At 50.9% G+C, this 21,881-nt stretch overlaps 1 pseudogene; it reads right to left on the bottom strand.

The window, feature by feature from the left end:
* Positions 1 to 20,044: 20,044 nt before the first annotated feature.
* On the bottom strand, positions 20,045 to 21,487 carry LOC147976190 (uncharacterized; annotated as a pseudogene).
* Positions 21,488 to 21,881: the final 394 nt, after the last annotated feature.

Genomic DNA, 21,881 nt, shown 5'->3' with positions numbered 1-21,881 from the left:
CTATTGATCTCTCATGCTTCACTTAAATTATTTTGAGAGTCTCTTAATAGCATGGTAATTTGCTTAATAATAATATGCTTGGTATTCAAGATTTGTGAAACTTTCTTTTGAGCGTGTTGAATACTAAGAAAAGATTGAAGCATGATAATTGTTTTGAGATATGGAGGTGATAATATTAAAGTCATGCTAGTTGAGTAGTTGTGAATTTAAAGAATACTTTTGTTAAAGTTTGTGATTCCCGTAGCATGCACGTATGGTGAACCGTTATGTGATGGAGTCGGAGCATGATTTATTTATTGATTGTATTCCTTATGAGTGGCGGTCGGGGACGAGCGATGGTATTTTCCTACCAATCTATCCCCCTAGGAGCATGCGCGTAATACTTTTCTTTGATAACTTCTAGATTTTTGCAATAAGTATATGCGTTCTTTATGACTAATGTTGAGTCCATGGATTATACGCACTCTCACCCTTCCACCTTTGCTAGCCTCTCTAATACCGCGCACCTTTCGCCGGTATCATACACCTACCATATACCTTCCTCAAAACAGCCACCATACCTACCTATTATGGCATTTCCATAGCCATTCCGAGATATATTGCCATGCAACTTTCCACCATCTAGTTCATCATGACACATTCATCATTGTCATATTGCTTAGCATGATCATGTAGTTGACATAGTATTTGTGGCAAAGCCACCGTTCATAATTTCTTCATACTTGTCACTCTTGATTCATTGCATATCTCGGTACACCGCCGGAGGCATCCATACAGAGTCATACTTTGTTTTAGAATCGAATTGTAATCATTGAGTTGTAAATAAATAAAAGTGTGATGATCATCATTCAATAGAGCATTGTCCCAAAAAAGAGAAAGGCTAAAGAAAAAAAGGCCCAAAAAAGAAAATAAATAAAAAGGGGCAATGCTACTATCTTTTTTTCCCACACTTGTGCTTCAAAGTAGCACCATGGTATAGCGAGTCTCATATATTGTACTTCAAAGTAGCACCATGTTCTTCATATAGAGAGTCTCATATGTTGTCACTTTCATATACTAGTGGGAATTTTACATTATAGAACTTGGCTTGTATATTCCAATGATGGGCTTCCTCAAAATTGCCCTAGGTCTTCGTGAGCAAGCAAGTTGGATGCACGCCCACTTAGTTTCTTTTGTTGAGCTTTCATACATTTATAGCTCTAGTGCATCCGTTGCATGGCAATCCCTACTCACTCACATTGATATCTATTGATGGGCATCTCCATGGCCCGTTGATACGCCTAGTTGATGTGAGACTATCTTCCCCTCCTTTTTGTCTTCTCCACAACCACCATTCTATTCCACCTATAGTGCTATATCCATGGCTCACGCTCATGTATTGCGTGAAGATTGAAAAAGTTTTGAAAAAGTTGGAGTATCAAACAATTGCTTGGCTTGTCATCGGGGTTGTGCATGATTTAAATACTTTGTGTGGTGAAGATGGAGCATAGCCAGACTATATGATTTTGTAGGGATAACTTTCTTTGGCCATGTTATTTTGAGAAGACATAATTGCTTTGTTAGTATGCTTGAAGTATTATTATTTTTATGTCAATATAAACTTTTGTCTTGAATCTTTCTAATCTGAATATTCATACCACAATTAAGAAGATTTGCATTGAAATTATGCCAAGTAGTACTCCGCATCAAAAAATCTCTTTTTATCATTTACCTACTCGAGGACGAGCAGGAATTAAGCTAGGGGGTGCCTGATACGTCTCCAACGTATCTATAATTTTTGATTGCTCCATGCTATATTATCTACTGTTTTGGACTATATTGGGCTTTATTTTCCACTTTTATATTATTTTTGGGACTAACCTATTAACCGGAGGCCCAGCCCAGAATTGCTGTTTTTTGCCTATTTCAGTGTTTCGGATAAACAGAATATCAAGCGGAGTCCAAACGAAATAAAATCTTCGGGAACGTGATTTTCTCACCGAACGTGATCCAGGAGACTTGGACCCTACTGCAGGGAGTCAAAGAGGAGGTCACGAGGGTGGGGGGCGCCCCCCTAGGGCGCGCCCCCTGCCTCGTGGGCCCCTCGGTGCTCCACCGACGTACTCCTTCCTCCTATATATACACACGTACCCCCAAACGATCAGAACAAGAGCCAAAAACCTAATTCCACCGCCGCAACTTTCTGTATCCACGAGATCCCATCTTGGGGCCTGTTCCGGAGCTCCGCCGGAAGAGGGCCGTCATCACGGAGGGCTTCTACATCATCATAGCCCCTTCGATGAAGTGTGAGTAGTTTACCTCAGACCTTCGGGTCCATAGTTAGTAGCTAGATGGCTTCTTCTCTCTTTTTGGATCTCAATACAAAGTTCTCCCCCTCTCTTGTGGAGATCTATTCGATGTAATCTTCTTTTTGCGGTGTGTTTGTTGAGACCGATGAATTGTGGGTTTATGATCAAGTCTATCTATGAATAATATTTGAATCTTCTCTGAATTCTTTTATGTATGATTGATTATCTTTGCAAGTCTCTTCGAATTATCCGTTTGGTTTGGCCAACTAGATTGGTAGTTCTTGCCATGGGAGAAGTGCTTAGCTTTGGGTTCGATCTTGCGGTGTCCTTACCCAGTGACAGAAAGGGCAGCAAGGCACATATTGTATCATTGCCATCGAGGATAACAAGATGGGGTTTATTTCATATTGCATGAATTTATCTCTCTACATCATGTCATCTTGCTTAAGGCGTTACTCTGTTTTTAACTTAATACTCTAGATGCATGCTGGATAGCGGTCGATGAGTGGAGTAATAGTAGTAGATGCAGAATCGTTTCGGTCTACTTGTCACGGACGTGATGCCTATATACATGATCATGCCTAGATATTCTCATGACTATGCTCAATTCTGTCAATTGCTCAACAGTAATTTGTTCACCCACCGTAGAATACTTATGCTCTTGAGAGAAGCCACTAGTGAAACCTATGGCCCCCGGGTCTATTCTCATCATATCAATCTCCATCACTTTAATCTTGCTTTGCTTTTTTACTTTGCCTTTACTTTTTACTTTGCATCTTTATACCAAAAATACCAAAAATATTATATCTATCAGATCTCACTCTCGTAAGTGACCGTGAAGGGATTGACAACCCCTAATCGCGTTGGTTGCGAGTAGCTATCATTTTGTGCAGGTACGAGGTACTTGAGCGTGGCATCCTACTGGATTGATACCTTGGTTCTCAAAAACTGAGGGAAATACTTACACTACTCTGCTGCATCATCCCTTCCTCTTCGGGGAAAACCAACGCAAGCTCAAGACGTAGCACTACTCCTCATTGTCAGAGATATAGATGACGATTGGCTCCTTGGACATGGAAGAGTGCGAGGCCTCCACATTGTGGGTGCCCTCGTTGTAGTGGTGAGTTGCCTGAGCCGCTGCGGGCACCAACCTGCTGGCTCTCGAGATGAGGTAAGCACATGCACGCTGAGAAAACACCTCATAGTCTTCGTCGAAGGCACCGACGATGGCCTCGAGAAAACGCCATGAACTGTCGTTTAAAGCAGCTAACCGCGTCGCGGCGTCGGCGCGCGAGGCTTCAATGGTGGCCTCGACGGAGAGGTGCTCCTCCAAGATCTGGGGGTCGACACGAATGGCAGCCATCGCGACCTCATTTGTGCGTCCAACCGCGATTTTCTTCTCCGCTGCCAAATGCTCCTTGAGGTCCTGGCTATACTGCATGCACCATAGCTTAGGCCGGCGCTTATTTGGTGGAGGGGTCGGTGATTTGGGTGGAAGGTGTCGCGCTCGCGCCGGCGGTCGGGGCATGTGGGATGTGGAAGGAGGAGGAGGATGGGGGTCGGGTGTGGATTACCTGCCTGGATAGGCGAGGCCGAGCAGCATGAAGGAGGGTCGCCAGCAAGGAGGCGGCGGCGTTGTAAGCAAGGAGTGAAGGTTTCAACTTGGAAAGGAAGGCGGAAAGAGGGGAAATGTGACTTTTGGTAAGGGGGAGGGGCGGGGAGGTAGATATTTCCGCGGAAGCCGAAAATTTGGAATCGCTTCAGACAAAAAACTGGCGCGCAAAGTGTCATCAGACATGGTCCCTTATTCAGACACGGTCCGAAGATATTTTGTGCTGCATCTCACAAGGTTGGTTATAATAAACTGTGTGGGATCTACTTGATTTTTGGTCTTGATTTGAATTACATAATGGGGTCACAGCGGCCATGGACGGTGTTTGAATTGCTAGAACTTTTATCTGCAGTAATCATGAAAGAATTGGAATAATTGAGGGTTCGTTTAGACATTTTTATGCATTAAGTGAGTTTTCAATGCATTTATGTGCATAATTAAAATTTGAACTACATGCACATGCTCCAGTGCATATAAATTCGTTGAAAAATCAAATCTTTGTCCTTGGGTGCATGCTTAGGTCCCATGCAAGAAATGGGAATGAATTTCAAACACCATGGCACCATTGATTGCCGGCAAAACATTGAGATGACTGGTTTTTAAATTCTAGTAAATCCAAAACTCGTCTGAAATTCATGAAACTTGGCATGCTATCATGGAGCGGCATCAACATGCCGTGTTACAAATTTTGTCCCATTTGGGGCAGGTTTGGGTATATGCTTCTCACAAACCGGAGCTTCTCACATCAAGCATGATGGTTTTCGGTAAGGAACGTCCCACCTTTGGGGATGAAACGATGTCCATTGCCTCTTATTGCTTTCAAGTTTTTTTCTTGTGCCAACATAGAACAACATGAGTGTTGTGTGAATTTTTGTGACTTTTCTGGGTACGTTTGGACATTTTTATGCATTAACTGAGTTTTCAATGCATTTATGTGCATAATTCAAATTTGAACTACATGCGCATGCTCCAGTGCATATAAATTGGTTGAAAAATCAAATATGTGTCCTTGGGTGCATGCTTAGGTCCCATGCAAGAAATGGGAATGAATTTCAAACACCGGGGCACCGTTGATTGCCGACAAAACATTGAGATGTCTGGTTTTTAAATTCTAGTAAATCCAAAACTCGTCTGAAATTCATGAAAGTTGGCATGCTATAATGGAGCGGCATCAACATGCCGTGGTACAAATTTTGTCCCATTTGGGGATGGTTTGGGTATATGCTTCTCACAAATCGGAGCTTGTCACAACAAGCATGATGGTTTTTTGGTAGGGAACGTCCCACCTTTGGGGATGAAACGATATCCATTGCCTCTTATTGCTTTCAAGTTTTTTCTCGTGTCAACATAGAACAACAGGAGTGTTGTGTGAATTTTTGTGACTTTTCTGGGTACGTTTGAACATTTTTATGCATTAACCGAGTTTTCAATACATTTATGTGAGTAATTCAAATTTGAACTACATGTGCATGCTCCAATGCATATAAATTAGTTGAAAAATCAAATCTGTGTCCTTGGGTGCATGCTTAGGTCCCATGCAAGAAATGGGAATGGATTTCAAACACCAGGGCACCATTGATTGCCGGCAAAATGTTGAGATGTCTAGTTTTTAAATTCTAGTAAATCCAGAAATCGTATGAAATTCATGAAACTTGGCATGCTATCATGGAGCGGTATCAACATGCCGTGGTACAAATTTTGTCCCATTTGGGGCAGGTTTGGGTATATGCTTCTCACAAACCGGAGCTTCTCACAACAAGCATGATGGTTTTCGGATGGGAACGTCCCACCTTTGGGGAGGAAACGATATCCATTGCCTCGTTGCTTTCAATTTTTTTCCTCATGTCAACATAGAACAACATGAGTGTTGTGTGAATTTTTGTGATTTTTCGGGGTTCGTTTGGACATATTTATGCATTAACTAAGTTTTCAATGCATTTTATGTGCATAATTCAAATTTGAACTACATGCACATTCTCTAGTGCATATAAATTGGTTAAAAAATCAAATTTGTGTCCTTGGGTGCATGCTTAGGTCCCATGCAAGAAATGAGAATGAATTTCAAACACCAGGGCACCGTTGATTGCCGGCAAAACATTGAGATGCATGGTTTTTAAATTATAGTAAATCCAAAACTCGTCTGAAATTCATGAAACTTGGCATGCTATCATGGAGCGGCATCAACATGTCGTGGTACAAATTTTATCCCATCTGGGGCAGGTTTAGGTATATGCTTCTCACAAACCGGAGCTTCTCACAACAAGCATGATGGTTTTCGGTAGGGAACGTCCCACCTTTGGGGACGAAATGATATCCATTGCCTTTTATTGCTTTCAAAAAAAATTCTCGTGTCAACATAGAACAACAGGAGTGTTGTGTGATTTTTTGTTATTTTTTGGGGTTCGTTTGGACATTTTTACGCATTAACTGAGTTTTCAATGCATTTATGTGCATAATTGAAATTGGAACTACATGCACATGCTCCAGTGCATATAAATTGGTTGAAAATCAAATATGTGTCCTTGGGGGCATGCTTAGGTCCCATGCAAGAAATGGGAATGAATTTCAAACACCGGGGCACTCTTGATTGCCGGAAAAACATTGAGATGCCTGGTTTTTAAATTCTAGTTAATCCAAAACTCGTCTGAAATTCATGAAACTTGGCATGCTATCATGCCGTGGTACAAATTTTGTCCCATTTGGGGCAGGTTTGGGTATATGCTTCTCACAACAAGCATGATGGTTTTCGGTAGGGAACGTCCCACCTTTGGGGACGAAACGATATCCATTGCCTCTTATTGCTTTCAATTTTTTTTCTCATGTCAACATAGAACAACAGGAGTGTTGTGTGAATTTTTGTGATTTTTCGGGGTTCGTTTGGACATTTTTATGCATTAACTAAGTTTTCAATGCATTTTATGTGCATAATTCAAATTTGAACTACATGCACATGCTCCAGTGCATATTTGGTTGAAAAATCAAATATGTGTCCTTGGGTGCATGCTTAGGTCCCATGCAAGAAATGGGAATGAATTTCAAACACCGGGGCACCGTTGACTGCCGGCAAAACATTGAGATGCCTGGTTTTTAAATTCTAGTTAATCCAAAACTCGTCCGGTGCACAGGTTCACCAAGAAGCGTCCGAGATGTTCAACGCAGGATTTGTGCATCTCTTCAATGCAAACGGTTCAATGAAGAAGTAAAGCGGCAGAAAATAAACCAAAAAATATACCTGCTGCCACACGCCCCGTGTGTCGTGCGAGCAGGCATCAGTTGACGGGATGCATGCGAGCAGTCCGCCGCGGGCATACCGGTAGGCGTGCGTGCAGGTGTGTGTATTGACGGGGAGGCATGCGAGTAGCTATGTGAAATGATGGTAGGAATGGTAGACGTCCGCCGCGCAGGCTCACCGGGAGGTGAGACAACTTTTGACCACAGCTACCTCGCTCCCACTGGTCCGTATTAATTACGCGTCCGAGCCGCCGGCCATAATAGGCGGCCGCACCCCCGGTCCATAGTGGTATCCGATGTCTGGACTCCGGAGTGTATGGCGACGCCGCCGAAGCGCACCATTGGAGGGAGTGGCAACGCCGAGGCTAGTGAAGCACCCGCACAACGCGTCAAGCTGGCCACAGAGGTTTCCGTCACTGCCGACAAGGTCTCGCGTAGGCAGCAGCATGACGTTGAATTCGCTGGCGCCATCGTGCCCTGTCGTATCACGGGTTCCAGCAAAACCCTCAAGGTTCAAACACTGGGTGCGCATGAAGATCTCCCCCTATCTATCCATGCCCTAGCTTCGCTAAGATCTCAAGGACTAACTCGACGAGCTCGCAACACAAAGGACACAAGATTTATACTGGTTCGGGCCACCGTTGTGGTGTAATACCCTACTCCAGTGTGGTGGTGGTGGATTGCCTCTTGGGCTGTGGATGAACAGTACAAGGGGAAGAACAGCCTCCTAAGGCGAGGTGTTCTTGTGCTTGGTGGGTGTGAGGATGAACTGGATGAGTTCGAGACGAGTTGCCTCCTACTGTCGTGGCTAATCCTATTTATAGAGGCCCTGGTCCTCTCCCAAAATATAGAGGCCCTAGTACAAGTTATCTTGACAAAATCAGTCTTCGCCTGCCAAAGGCTCTGGTGGTGACGCCATCTTGGGCTCCACGGTGACCTCCTTCTTGCCGTCCTGCTGGTCATGGTGTTGTTGCACTGATATGGAAACCTTTGCTTGACGCCTCGGTACTCCGCGCCTGCGCTTGCTTCCTTAGCACCAAAGAGGAAACAAGGACATTGTGCGCGCTGGCGCCTGCCTGTCCTTGGTCGTCATGGCTCATGTCATTGGAACCTCACGAGGTTGCCTGGCCTTGATCTCTCCGCCCCTCGCGAGCCAGCCTGGTGAGGTCGCTCCTGAGGAGGTCTTGTGTCATCCGCCTCGCGAGGCTTGGCCCCTCGCGAGGGTCTTGAATGCTTGTTGGTGAAGATGGGCCGTACGGGCCCGCTCGCAGAGCCATGCTGTCGATGTCAAAACTGGCGGATCTCGGGTAGGGGTTCCCGATCTGTGCGTCTAGGCCGGATGGTAACAGGAGACAAGGGACATGAAGTTTTACCCAGGTTCGGGCCCTCTCGATGGAGGTAAAACCCTACATCTTGCTTGATTAATATTGATGATATGGGTAGTACAAGAGTAGATCTACCATGAGATCGAGGAGGCTAAACCCTAGAGGCTAGCCTATGGTATGATTGTTGATGTGTATGTTGTCCTACGGACTAAAACCCTCCGGTTTATATAGACACCGGGTAGGGTTAGGGTTACATAGAGTCCGTTACAATGGTAGGAGATCTGCATATCCGTATCGCCAAGCTTGCCTTCCACGCCAAGGAAAGTCCCTCCCGGACACGGGTCGAAGTCTTCAATCTTATATCTTCATAGTCCAGGAGTCCGGCTGAAGGTATAGTCCGACCATCCGGACACTCCCTAATCCAGGACTCCCTTAGTAGCCCCTGAACCAGGCTTCAATGACGACGAGTCCGGCGCGTAGATTGTCTTCGGCATTGCAAGGCGGGTTCCTCCTCCAAGTACTTCATAGAAGATTTTGAACACAAAGATAGTGTCCGGCTCTACAAAATAAGTTTCCACATATTGCCATAGAGAGAATAATATTTACACAAATCTAATCTGATGACGTATTCCGTAGTGTGACATCACACCATGGCCAAGCTTTTATTCGAACCGTTTTACTGTCCCATCTCAGCGCATTATGCGAGGCGGTTTCCTTGGCACGTCTTGTTAAAGCAGAGATTGTGTCCCCCTTATTCCGGGATTCTCATCAATACGGGCGTGGGTAACCCAACCGCTTCTAGGACTCCTAGATTATAGGAAAGTCCAAATGGACACGGAGAGGACGCTTGATATCCACCCTCTTTATAAAGGGACAAGGCTTTTATTTTTCCCTCCCGTGCTCAATCGAATCCTTCCCCCGCCTCAAGCTCAAACGCCCAAAGTTTAGATCAGGTGCTCCGAACCTTCAATCATGTCCGGATCTAGCCTTCAAGGCCGATGGGTGCCCTCCTTCGTCACGGAAGAAGACATCAAAAAGTTGAGGGAGGCCAGATATCTGACCGTCAAGATCTTGCATCGGCTGCCTCCCCGGGGGCAGGCCGTCCCTTCCCCCGAACCCAATGAGAGCGTCGTGTTCGTCTCCCACTTCCTCCGAGGTCTAGGCCTTGCTCTGGATCCATTCGTCAGGGGCTTGATGTTTTACTACGGGCTAGATTTCCATGATCTAGCTCCGGACTCCTTTCTTCATATCACGACATTTATCATCATGTGCGAGGCCTTCCTTCGGGTCACCCCTCACTTTGGCCTGTGGCTCAAGACCTTTGAAGTAAAGCCGAAGATGATCGAGGGGCAACAGGCGGCGTGTGGAGGTGCCTCAATACGCAAGATGACGGGAGCTCCGTGGCCCAAAGGTTCCATTACAGAGGTGTCTGAATCGTGGCAACAGGAGTGGTTCTACATCACGGCTCCTAGAAGTGCCAAGTGGGCGCCCCCCTGTTTTCCGCTCGGGCCCCCACCACAACTGATGTCGTGGATCAGCAGAGGTCTGAGCTGGGGGCCAGCCAAGGACGTGCCTATACTGCAAGGCCGCATTCGAGATCTCTTCAATGGAGACTTCAGTTTGGTTGCGGTGATACAGGTTATGCTAGTTCGTCAAGTCCAGCCTTGCAAACGCCGGCCTCTTCGTCTGTGGGAGTTCAATCCCGAGGGACCGCGTGCCATTCAAAATTTTCTTGGCCTGACGCACGAGGAGATGTACAAATCATTCTTCAGACCTCAGACGGAGTGTCCGGAAATCACCGAGGACGTGGGCCTGAGTAGCAACCGCATCGCCGAACAGGTAAGGCATCTTCCGGCCGAACATACTTTCTCTACTTTGTTACGAAGTTATCTCTGAGGGTTCGCTTTTTGACCAGGACTGGCTAACAAAGGCGAAGTTGATTCGGTGTTCGGCCCCCCTCCCTGAGGGTTTGGAAAATCCGGTGTTGGAAAAGATGCTCCAGACCGCACCTTGCCCGGAGCCCTTGAAGGAAGATACTGTGGAGGATAATGCGGGCGGAACAGGACCCCCAACGCTGCCCATTCTAGCCGAGGGAGCGAGCGTCTCCATGAGGGAAGGCGACCAGAAGAGGAAAAGGACTGCGCCCAGGGATTCAGAAGCCGAAGCTTCCAAACGGGAGAAGAAGTCTCCCACAGAGGGTCCCACCTTGGGGGGCGTTGTTGCGGCACGAAGTCCGCGGGGGGATCAATCCTCCCATGAGTCGTAAGTGACCTGAAATACCTTTGATAGTACAGATATGCCATCTTTTTCTTCTGAGAAGATAACCACCGCATATATTTTTGCAGTTCGGGCCTTAGCCCCTCTCAAATGAGCTCATCTTCGGGGGATCTTCTTCCAGAGATGATGGAGAGCGAAATGCCTCCTCCGGACTCCTCCGCTCCAGAAGCGGGCGACCCTGAGGTGTCATCGCGGAGGGCCTCTCCGAGTCCGGTGAGGCCAGAAGATAATCCTGTTGACCCCCGAAGCTCCCAATGTCCGGCTCCCGAAGGGAGAAGACAAAAGAGTCCGACACCGTCTAGTGTGCGATCAGATGTTCTGAGGGAGTTGGTGGGGTGAGCGGCCATCTCAGATGAACACCATGTGCTGATGAATACGGTGATGGAGAGAATATCGTCCACCGAAAGCGGATTGCATGAAGCTTTTATGAGTCTACTGACAGGCTTTGAGGTACGTAAAAGAATGTATGATAGTCCTGCACATGCTAGGTGTGCCCTGTGTAGATTGTAGCCCCTGAGACTCTGGTTGTCGTCAGAAACGACGACGAACAGAGGATCATATTCCCAGGTAATAACCATACTGCCTCTATGTGCAGGTGATGGAAGCTCCGGTGGCTAGCCGGACTATCGAGTTTGCCCATTTAGAACGGAAGTTGGATGCGGCAGACGCCGACATTGAACTTGTTAACAAAAGGCTTGATGAGGCATAGGGTAAGTGTCAATATCTGGTAAACGCCACATAGGAAGAGCAGCATGATGCCAGTATCTTAAATATGTTGTGACTGCAGACGGAGCTGCCACTATTGAAGCCTTGCGGGCAGAACTTGCCCGAGCCAAGGAACAAGCGAGGTTAGGTAATGCGGCTGCTGTGAAGGCGGCCGAAGAGTTGCAAGCCGAAAAGGCCGCGCATGGCGAGACCCGAGACAAGATGGCCAAGATGGCTGTGGATTTAGAAGCCGCCGCCGACCGTTGCCGGGTTCTCGAAAAGGAAAACCAAGCGAAGGCATCGGACCTTGAGAAGGCTGCTGCGATGAAAAAGGATCTTCGCTCTGCTATGAGGGCAAAGAAGGAGGAGCTGCGGGAAGCCGGGGATATTGTAGCTGGGAAATCCTTTATGTTGCGGAGGAAATTCGGAGATCCACGGTATGCCCCTCTGGATCGGCTGTGGAGTTCGGAGGATGTGTATATGGATTTGGCGGCGAGCGCTGCCGATGCGGCCAAGTACTTCCAGGGTCAGACAGACCGTGGAGTAGACCAGCTGTTTTGGAGACAATTCCATTCTCCCGAGCGTCCACTTTCATTGACTGACCAATTAGCCGAATGGGCCGAATTAAATAGGTTGTTCGGACTCTCTATGAGGTCTGTTGTGGATCAGCTGTGGCCGGGAAGGTCAAAACCAAACAGCTATTTCAGCTTGGTGCAGCACTTCCTTGACGTGGTGCCGCGCATTAATGCGATGAAGAGGTCGGCGTGCATAGAGGGCACACGGATGGCCTTTGCCCGTGTTAAGGCATACTGGGCGGAGATGGATGCTACCCGTGTTGCAACGCGGGATTCGGCTATAGGTCGAAAGGCTGCTGAGCACTATTTTGAAGAAGTTCTTGAGGGTGCCCGTTTGATAGAGACCCAGTGCTCAAAAAATATTATGTTTGAGTGATATGTAATCTCATTGTAAGCGAAATGCTTTTATAAATGTTTATAAGGCTATTTTTATACTTTTGCCTGAAAGTAATATGATGCCTCCTGGGCGGCCGTTTATGTATACATGTGTATAACCTGAAAGATTGCAGTTGTTGGCTTCAGCCCCCACGCATATAATGCGGAGGTGCTCGCAAAAACATGCGTTCACACTTAACCCAACGTCTTGGTCCTATTAAGGAGGTGATAGCGGAGCGAGCGAGGCAACCGGACTATAATGCTTTAGCACTTTCACTTAGCCATAGGAGTTTGAGAGTGGGGCTACTAGATAGCCCCTGGTGGCTCCGCACTCTCCCGGTTTCGGGGTGCGTACATGCCTGGCCGGAAAACGGCCCTTCATTAAGGCGGAGGAATTCTAACATTCCCACGGGTCATCGAGAGGTTGACCAGTCTCACGCTATATCATGACAGTCAGTTTTCGGCTTTCTCTACTGAGGTGCTCGTCCGGATGAACCAGGGCACAATCGCAGTGGTTCTCCTGGTGCTACCTTAGCCGGTAAAGCGGAACGTAAGGCACCAAAACATAGGAGCCGGGCAAACCCAACATTTGACCAAAGACAATGATTCGGAGCTGATGCATATAGGGCCAAACTCGCGACGCCGAACACTCCCTAAGGTATTCGGTCTTTGTGGTATAAACCGGGCCTAAATAATGGGCTTTGTAAGAAGCCCCTTGTGTCCAGGTACATGCATTGTTCTGGCATGGCCACATGCCAAGACGTCAGCATCCTTCTCAACAGTGGATATGTATCAACAAGAGACAGTAAAAAAGGTTTACGCAGGGTCTTAATCTAAAAAGAATCCTTAGAGCGGGTCCCTGCTGCACGTCTGCGCCTGTGTCTCCGTTGTGCCGTATCCTGGACGGGTGTAGCACGATGATCGTCTGTAAAAGAGAGGAAGTTAAGTGAAAAAGTTGTCGTGCAAAAAGGATAGTTTTTAAAGAAACCATGTGTAATTCAAGATGATAAGAAATTGCCACTTGTCTATGCGCGTTGAGCCCCTTGTATTGACAAATAGGGGTGTGACCACTTATTTCCGTATAAATAGCGGCGCCGGACTTGATTAGTTGTATCTGAGGTCTTGACGACCTATTGGATGCTTTCGTTTGTCCGGGCGCCTTTAGTGTGCGGCGGCCAAGGCAGCCTCACTCTCTTCGGCGCGCAGAGATCACTTGATATTTCCGTGCACTGTAATGATGCCACGTGGACCGGGCATCTTGAGTGTGAGGGAGTCGTAGTGCGGTATTTCATTAAAGCGAGCGAAAGCTTCGCGTCCAAGCAGTGCTTGATAGCCACTTTGAAACGGAGCGATGTGGAAAGTTAAATGCTCGCGACGGAAGTTATCGGGGGAGTCGAATATAACTTGTAGTAAGAGGGAGCCCGTACAACGAGCCCCTGGGCCTGGCGTCACTCCTTTAAAGGTAGTATTTCTATGGCGAATTTGTGTTGGGTCTAACCCCATCCTGCGGGTTGTATCCTGATATATTAGGTTTAGGCTACTGCCGCCGTCCATCAAGACCCTTGTGAAGTGATATCCGCCAATTACTGGGTCTAATACCAGGGCATCCCATCCTTCATGTCGGATACTTGCTGAGTAATCGCGATGGTCGAAAGTGATCGGTTGAGATGACCAGTGGCAGGACTTCGTAGTGATAGGCACTTGGGTATACTTTCCTGGGAGTGTCGTATTGTTTTTTCCCTTGATTATGTGTAACACGTTTACTGTTTTGACTTCTGGTGGAAATTTCTTTTGTTCCGCCGTGTCTTGCTTGGGAGGCTCGTCCTCGTCTTCACTTGGTGTATCCTCCCCCTTATGTACGGCGTTGAGCTTGCCGGACTGCTTGAAGACCCAACATTCTCTGTGGGTATGATTAGTAGGTTTACCAGGGGTACTATGGATCTGACATACTTGGTCCAGAATTTTATTGAGGCTGGACAGTTCATCCCTGGTGCCTTTAGGCGGCTTTTGACCTGGCCGAGAGCTTTTGAATCTGGCATTTACTATCGTGCCCTTCGTGCTGTCTTCTTTATTCCGGCGTTTGTTATTGCTGTTGCGCTGTGATTTCCCATTTCCATCTCTAACTTCAGATGTACTGGGGTTGCTGGTGCTGCATCTGGCTAGCCAGCTGTCCTCCCCCGCGCAAAAGCGGGTCATGAGGTTTGTTAATGCGGCCATCGTTCTCGGCTTATTTTGGCCGAGGTGTCTGGCGAGCCATTCGTCACGGACGCTATGCTTGAAAGCTGCTAAGGCTTCGGCGTCCGGACAGTCGACAATCTGGTTCTTTTTAGTAAGAAACCTGTTCCAAAGCTTTCGGGCTGACTCTCCGGCTGTTGAGTTATATGACTTAAATCGTCCGCATCCGGAGGTCGGACATAAGTCCCTTGAAAATTTGCCCGAAAGGCGTCTTCGAGCTCTTCCCAACTTCCCATCGAGTTTTCGGGGAGGCCTTTGAGCCAGTGACGAGCTGGCCCTTTGAGCTTGAGGGGTATGTACTTGATGGCGTGGAGATCATCTCCTCGAGCCATATGGATGTGAAGGATGTAGTCCTCAATCCAGACCCCAGGGTCTGTTGTTCCGTCATATGCCTCTATGTTTACGGGCTTGAATCCCTCTGGAAATTCATGGTCCAGCACCTCATCGATGAAACATAGGGGGTGTGCGGTGCCCCTATAGCTGGGTGTACCGCGTTGTTCGGATGTTTGTTGTGTTGCATTGTATGCTAGGGCGCGCTTGCGTGGTCCATAGATGGATCTTGTTGCGCCGTCCTTTGGGTGCGGGCCCTCACATGGGTCGCGTATGGTATGGTGAGCGGCGTTGTATGCCGCTCTGTATTGGTAGAGGGGTCGTCTATCCGACCAGGTGGCTGTTTCGATATTTGGTTTTGGGGGTTCTGAGGCCTCCTCATCGAATTCGGGTAGCAGCTTCCGCTTCGGGTAGCTCTTGAAGGGGCGATTGTCGCCGTACCTTGCTGCAGTGCTGAGTATTTTACTCCATCTGAATTGGAGTGTGTCTTGCACGGCCTTGAGCCTTTGCTTCTGCTTTTTCAGGCTCCTCGCGGTGGCAAAAAGCCTTTTACGGGCAGTCTGTTGCTCTGGGTGTCTGTCCGGCGTTATGTCGTCCGGACCATTATCCTTGATAGGATTTGTTTGTTCGGTTTGATTATCCGGATTGCCGTTGTCCGGCAGCGGTTCGCCCTGCTCCAGCGCTGGGTCTGTGTGATCGCTATTTCTATCGAGGCGGGATTTGGGGCGGCGCTTGCTCACCGCTTTGACTACTTTTCGAGGGAACAAGCCTTCGGTGCGTCCTTCCGCTCCTCATCGTCATCTTTTGGTGCGTCCACCATGTATACGTCATATGACGAGGTGGCGTTCCAGGGCCCAATAGGCGCTGGTTCTTCATCGTCTCCTTCATCGGCATCCATACCGTCGATGTCTTCGGAGTCGAAGTCGAGCATGTCGGTTAAGTCGTCGACAGTGGCTACAAAGTGGGTGGTGGGTGGGCTTTGAATTTCTTCATCGTCCGTACCCCAACCTTGCTGACCGTAGTCCGACCAGGGCTCTCCTGATAAAGAGAGAGACTTCAGTGACTTCAGGATGTCGCCAAAAGGCGAGTGCTGAAAGATGTCCGCGGCAGTGAACTCCATGATCGGCGCCCAACCGGATTCGATCGGCAGGGGCGCGGGGGGCTCAGAGTCCGGAGAGGAGTCCGGCTCCTTGGAGTCACGGGTCTCGCAGAGTACGGGGCTGGTGCTTGGCTCAATCGCCGTTGGGGTTGCAGCCCCCGAGGTGGCGTCCAACCGCCCATCCTCGATCGGCGCAGTTGGCTCCGAATTAAGAGTCGGAGCCGATGCGGATGCGGCCTCCAGGGCATTGTTCGGCAGCAGAGCTAGATCATGCTCGTCGTGACAGTGCGGCGCGCTCGGCAGTGGCTCGAATCCGTCGAAGATCAAGTCCTCGCGGATGTCAGCCGTGTAGTTTAAATTTCCGAATCTGACCTGACGGCCAGGGGCGTAGCTTTCGATCTGCTCCAGACGGCCAAGCGAATTGGCCCACAGTGCGAAGCCATCGAAGACGAAGATCTGTCCGGGGGGAAGGTCTCACCCTGGACTGCATCGCTATCGATGATCGTAGGAGCCATCGAGCCTGACGGCGACGACACAGAGGAACTCTCAATGAAAGCACCAATGTCGGTGTCAAAACTGGCGGATCTCGGGTAGGGGGTCCCGATCTGTGCGTCTAGGCCGGATGGTAACAGGAGACAAGGGACACAAAGTTTTACCCAGGTTTGGGCCCTCTCGATGGAGGTAAAACCCTACGTCCTGCTTGATTAATATTGATGATATGGGTAGTACAAGAGTAGATCTACCACGAGATCGGGGAGGCTAAACCCTAGAGGCTAGCCTATGATATGATTGTTGATGTGTATGTTGTCCTACGGACTAAAACCCTCCAGTTTATATAGACACCGGGTAGGGTTAGTGTTACATAGAGTCGGTTACAATGGTAGGAGATCTGCATATCCGTATCACCAAGCTTGCCTTCCACGCCAAGGAAAGTCCCTCCCAGACACGGGATGAAATCTTCAATCTTATATCTTCATAGTCCAGGAGTCCGGCTGAAGGTATAGTCCGACCATCCGGACACCCCCTAATCCAGGACTCCCTCACACGCCGTGGGCCGCAGGCAGGAAATTCTGGGGACCCCCATTCCCAGAACGCCGACAGTAGCCCCTGAGCCCAAGGCGCGCTCGGGCTTGGCTTCGAGGCAAAGCCAAAGGTCAAGTGCGGAGCGCCGCGGGCCCCAGTGGCATGCGGCCTTGGTCGACGTGTGGCGGTTGGTTGGACGTGAGCGTCTCCGCTTCCCCACGCTGCCTCAGCAACTGCCCGACTTGACGAGTCCCTGTTGCATGCAAGGAAAAAGCATCATTATTACCTTAGATCGTGGAGGCCGGCAGTTGGCCTTCCCTTGGCTATAAATGGGAGGTGGGGCGGAGCCCCATCACCCGTCTCTCCTCTGCCTCTCCCGCTTCTTCTCCTTCCTTGATCCACTCCTTGCTGGTCTAGTCATGGCGCCGGTTCGGAGGTTCTCGGTCGCAGAGAAGGGCAAGACTCCCCTCAACGAGCCCGGGCTGCTCCTGCCGAAGAAGAGGAGGTCTGATCGCCGCGAGATGGTCGTGAGGCCGGTGGTGTTGCGGCCTTGGTATGAGAGGCCACCTCCTGGGTACCTATTGCCCTTGTATGCTCACGCTGATGAGTCCGGAGGGATGAGCGATGAGCGCCTCCGCCCGCGCCGGGGCCCTGGCCGCCGTGCCGCGGAGGCGCATGCTGTCGCCCTAGGGGTCCATGTTGCGGACTCCTTGCACGAGTTCGTGTTGTGGGTGGCGATGCCCCCGAGCACTTGGATTCTCTTCCCTTCCTTATTTTCTGCAGAGATGCCACCAAGAGGGCCCCTAGAGCTTTGGCTGCAGCACGCCGACTGGAGCGGAAATTGGAGTCATTGCCTCTGGGAGGATCTTCATGACTCGAGGCTGGGGCGAGATTGCCCGAGTCTGCTGCGCGGATGGCGCCCTCGTGATCCAATTTGAGTACGACAGCGCCTTCGTGCTGCTCTTCAAGGTCGTTGACGAGGAAGGCCGCCACCTAGAGTGCTGCCCTGAAGGAGGTCACCAAGACGGCACAAAAACTCTCCCGAGCTCGTGGAGTCTCCGTAGAAGTGCGACGACAACTACATGCCCTCGAGCTCCCATCGAGCCCGGAGCAGGGCTGCAGCATCAGGCCGCCGTCACCGCTAATCTGAATGAGCTTGGTGCCGGCCTCTGGTGGGCCACTATTGATGATGGTGTCATCCTCAGGGGCACGCGTAGTTAGGACTTCCTAAGTTCTTGCCTTTTGTTCCCTACGAGGAATCAAGAAATGCCCCGTGGGGGTGTGTAAAGGTTTTGTAATGCCTCTTGTAAATATTGTCCTTATTATGAACTTGCGCGAGCGCGAGTCCTACTTCAGCTCGGTCTCCCTTTCCGACCTCACGACGACTTGGCGCTCTACATTGACAGGTCCCGGTCCCCAGGCAGGCTGCAGCCGTCGCTGGTATGCCAGGTTGCGTGCTGTGGTCGAGGCCAGGAGGTGAGCGGCCCGAGGTCCAGTAAGAGTTCCTGAGGCGCGATGCTCAAGAGGTCCCCTTTAGCGCTCAAGCATCCATCAAGAGGTAAGAAAGGGGTGACGTTGCTGCAGTAGGGCTATGGTTAGTATGGCTCTTAGTCCTAAGCGGTTTAGCCAACCCGGGCTCGGGACTTATCTTAACGGTCCGGAGTTGATTTCTCATGATGCGCCAGATTCGTGCATAGGCGTCCGAAGCATAGCTAAGCCAGGCCCATGCGAGCCTCCCTCCCTTCTCCATGCTCTCCTTCGTGCTCTGCATCCTCAGGTCCCGGCCCTCGAGCGAGCTCAGCCGCCGCTGGTATGCCAGGTCACGTGCCATGGTCAAGGCCAGGGGGTGAGGGCTGGAGAGCCAATAGGAGCTCCTAAGTCATGATGCTTAGGAGCCCCCCTTTTAACACGCAAGAGGATTGCATGGGAGAAGAGGGAGCTCGCAGTTCCGCCTGCCGTTGCCTTTAGGAGATTCCTGCAAGCCAGCACAAGGAGAGACACAATTTGCCATTACGATTGCCGGTCCGCCGCTAGTTGCTCTGCGAGGAGATGAAGGCACTCAGGGCCTGGTGAGGTGACATGCGCGGGGCATGTCGCGAGCCAGAGCTCGACCACTCAGGTTTATCGACGTTGCAGGGACGGACCCGAGCACAAGCGTCGTGCCAGCGTGAGTAGCCCCCGTGGTGAGTGAGAACCAAGCAAGTGATAATCATAGGTAGATTAAGCATGGAAACCAAACTAGCTCAGGTAAATGCATGAACGATATGCGCCACTGGGTCCGGCCCGAACAGCTTGGGGATGATGCAGACCGAGGGGCGCCCCCAACAAGGTAAGCTAAAGACATAAACAACAAGCGATACATGCCACAGGGATGGACCCACGCATCCTGGGAATAATGCAGCCCCTGGGTGCTCCCAGCTAAATGAACTTGGGAAATGTCACCTGGTTCCGTTGATGAAGGGGTGTTGAGGCAGCTCAAGGTACGCGGCGAAGGGGTTGCCCCTCACGAGCCATCGGGGCCCTGAGCCTCGGGAGGCTCTGGGGGTACAGGCGGTTCCTTGAGGACCGCCACCATCTCCGCCAGGACTGCGTGGTGCCTGGCCTCCTGACCCGCCATGATGCTCCGCAGGTTGCGCTGGAAGGCAGCAGCCACGCTCGGCAGGCCGAATGGCATGTGGACATAGCTGTGAGGTGGGCCTTCACAGCGCCCAACACGCGAAGGCCAGGAGCGCTCCTGAGATGCGGCTCGGTTGAGCCATGGTATGTCGATGCAGACGCGCAGCTCACCACCCTCGCATGGGTGGGGAGCAACGCCAGGTGGGCGGCGGTCGCCGCGTATTGCTCTTGCTTCCTGAAGCTCCTGAGATACCTTGGCGATGAACTCCTGAGCGCCGGGCGCTCCTTGCCCAGTGTCCTCCTGAGGGAGACGTGCCGCGAACACGCCTCCAAGTGGTTCCCGAGTGCCTCCCTCATTTTGTTGGCGAGGTCTGAGGCCCTCCAGAAGAGAGCCCCCGAGCCTGGCCCGAGGAGGGCGCCGGGCGCGCCTTCCTATGCGATAGAGGGAGGTGCCCCAGGTGCCGACGCTGATCCTGACGAGGTTCCACTTGCGGCGCTGCCCTCCTGAGGTCCGGCACGGAGTAGCTGCTTCTTCTTCTTGGGGACGACCTCAGGAGGGTACTGAGCTGCATTGTTGTCGGGGTCTTTGTTGACGCTGCTTGGAAGGCGCGCTCGAGGGAGCACACCGCATCTCTTTCTTCGCAGGGGACTGTGATGATCCCACCGCTTCCTGGCATCTTGAGGACGTTGTAGCCGTGGTGTGTCACCGCCATGAACTTGGCCAGGGCCGGATACCCGAGGATGGCATTGTACGACAAGCGAATGTGGGCGACGTCGAAGTCGATGAGCTCGGTGCGGTAGTTGTTGCGTTCTCCAAAGGTGACTGGGAGGCACACCTGACCTATCGGCATGGTGGAGCCATCGGTCACTCCTGAGAAAGGCTTGGTAGGCTGAAGCTGACCGTATGGCACTTGAAGGTTGTCGAACGTGTCGACGAACAGGACGTTGAGCCCTGCGCCGCCATCGATGAGAGTCTTGGTAACTTGCACGTTGCTGATGACGGGTGAACAATGCATCGGGAGGGCGCCAGCGGTAGCCGCGCACTTGAGTTGATCCGCCAAGCTGAACGTGATGGCGCACTTGGACCATCTGAGCGGGCGCATGGCCTCGAGCTTGGGGAGGACTGCGTTCACCTCGCGAGCAAACTGCTTGAAGATATGCTGTGAGGCTGGGGCTTGAGCTCCGCCCAAGATGCAGGCGATAGCACGCGGCTCCTGGAAGCCCCCAGCCTCCTCATCTTGGTGGTGGTCGTTGTTCCTTCTTGGTGGTGGCGGTAGTGGAGAGAGACCGGCGTTGCCCTGAGGACGATCCTCATGAGGCTGATCCCTCCAGGCACCTTCGCGAGGCTGGTCCTGCCAGCGGTCCTCACGAGGCCGATCACACCACTCCTGACGCGGGCCACGGTCATCCCAGCGTCCGCCACCACGTCCTCCTCCTCGTCCGTAACCTCGGTCGTTGCTCCCGGGCCGTCGACCGAAGGGTCCTTCTCAAATGGCTCTGAGCTCTTGACAGTCGCCAGTGTTGTGGCTATGCAGGTTATGGAAGGCGCAGAACGGTCGGCTGCTCTTGGATGACTCGGGCTGGCCCCTGCCGCGCTTTGTGTCCGGCTCCGCCGCGAGCACGGCAACTCCCTTGCGCTTCACGTCTTTGGCCTTGGCTTTCTTCTCCTCCGGGTCCGCAGCCGGGAGCTCGAGGAGGGAGAGGCGCCCCTCCTCATCCCTTGTGCACTTGGTCGCCAGGTTGAACAGCTCCAGAGACGTGCACAGCTCCTCATGGATGGCGAGCTCCTCCTTCATCTTGACGCCACGGACGCCATCAGAGAACGCAAAGATGATGGCCTCATCCGTCACCTTCGGGATCTTGAGGCGAACGTTGTTGAAGCATTGGATGTACTTCTGGAGGGTATCTCCTAGTTGTTGCTTGACGTGATGTAGGTCACCTGCAGCCGGTGGGCGGTCGCGAGTGCCCTGGAAGTTGGCAACAAAACGGTCGCGCATCTCGTTCCAGGAGGAGATTGAGCCTGGAGGCAGGTTCAGGAGCCAGGAGCGGGCACCATCCTTTAGAGCCATGGGGAAATAGTTCGCCATGACTTTCTTGTCGCCGATGGCCGCCTTGATGCTCAGCTCATAGAGCTGCAGGAACTCCGCGGGGTCGGGGTGCCGTCATAGCGAGGAGGTAGATCCGGCTTGA

This window comes from Triticum urartu, chromosome 4A (assembly GCF_056163025.1).
Source record: "Triticum urartu cultivar PI428250 chromosome 4A, HENAU_Tu73, whole genome shotgun sequence".
NCBI classification, from domain to species: Eukaryota; Viridiplantae; Streptophyta; class Magnoliopsida; order Poales; family Poaceae; genus Triticum; species Triticum urartu.
The sequence above is the reverse complement of the archived record's forward strand: the minus strand, read 5'-3'. Positions and strand labels throughout refer to the sequence as shown.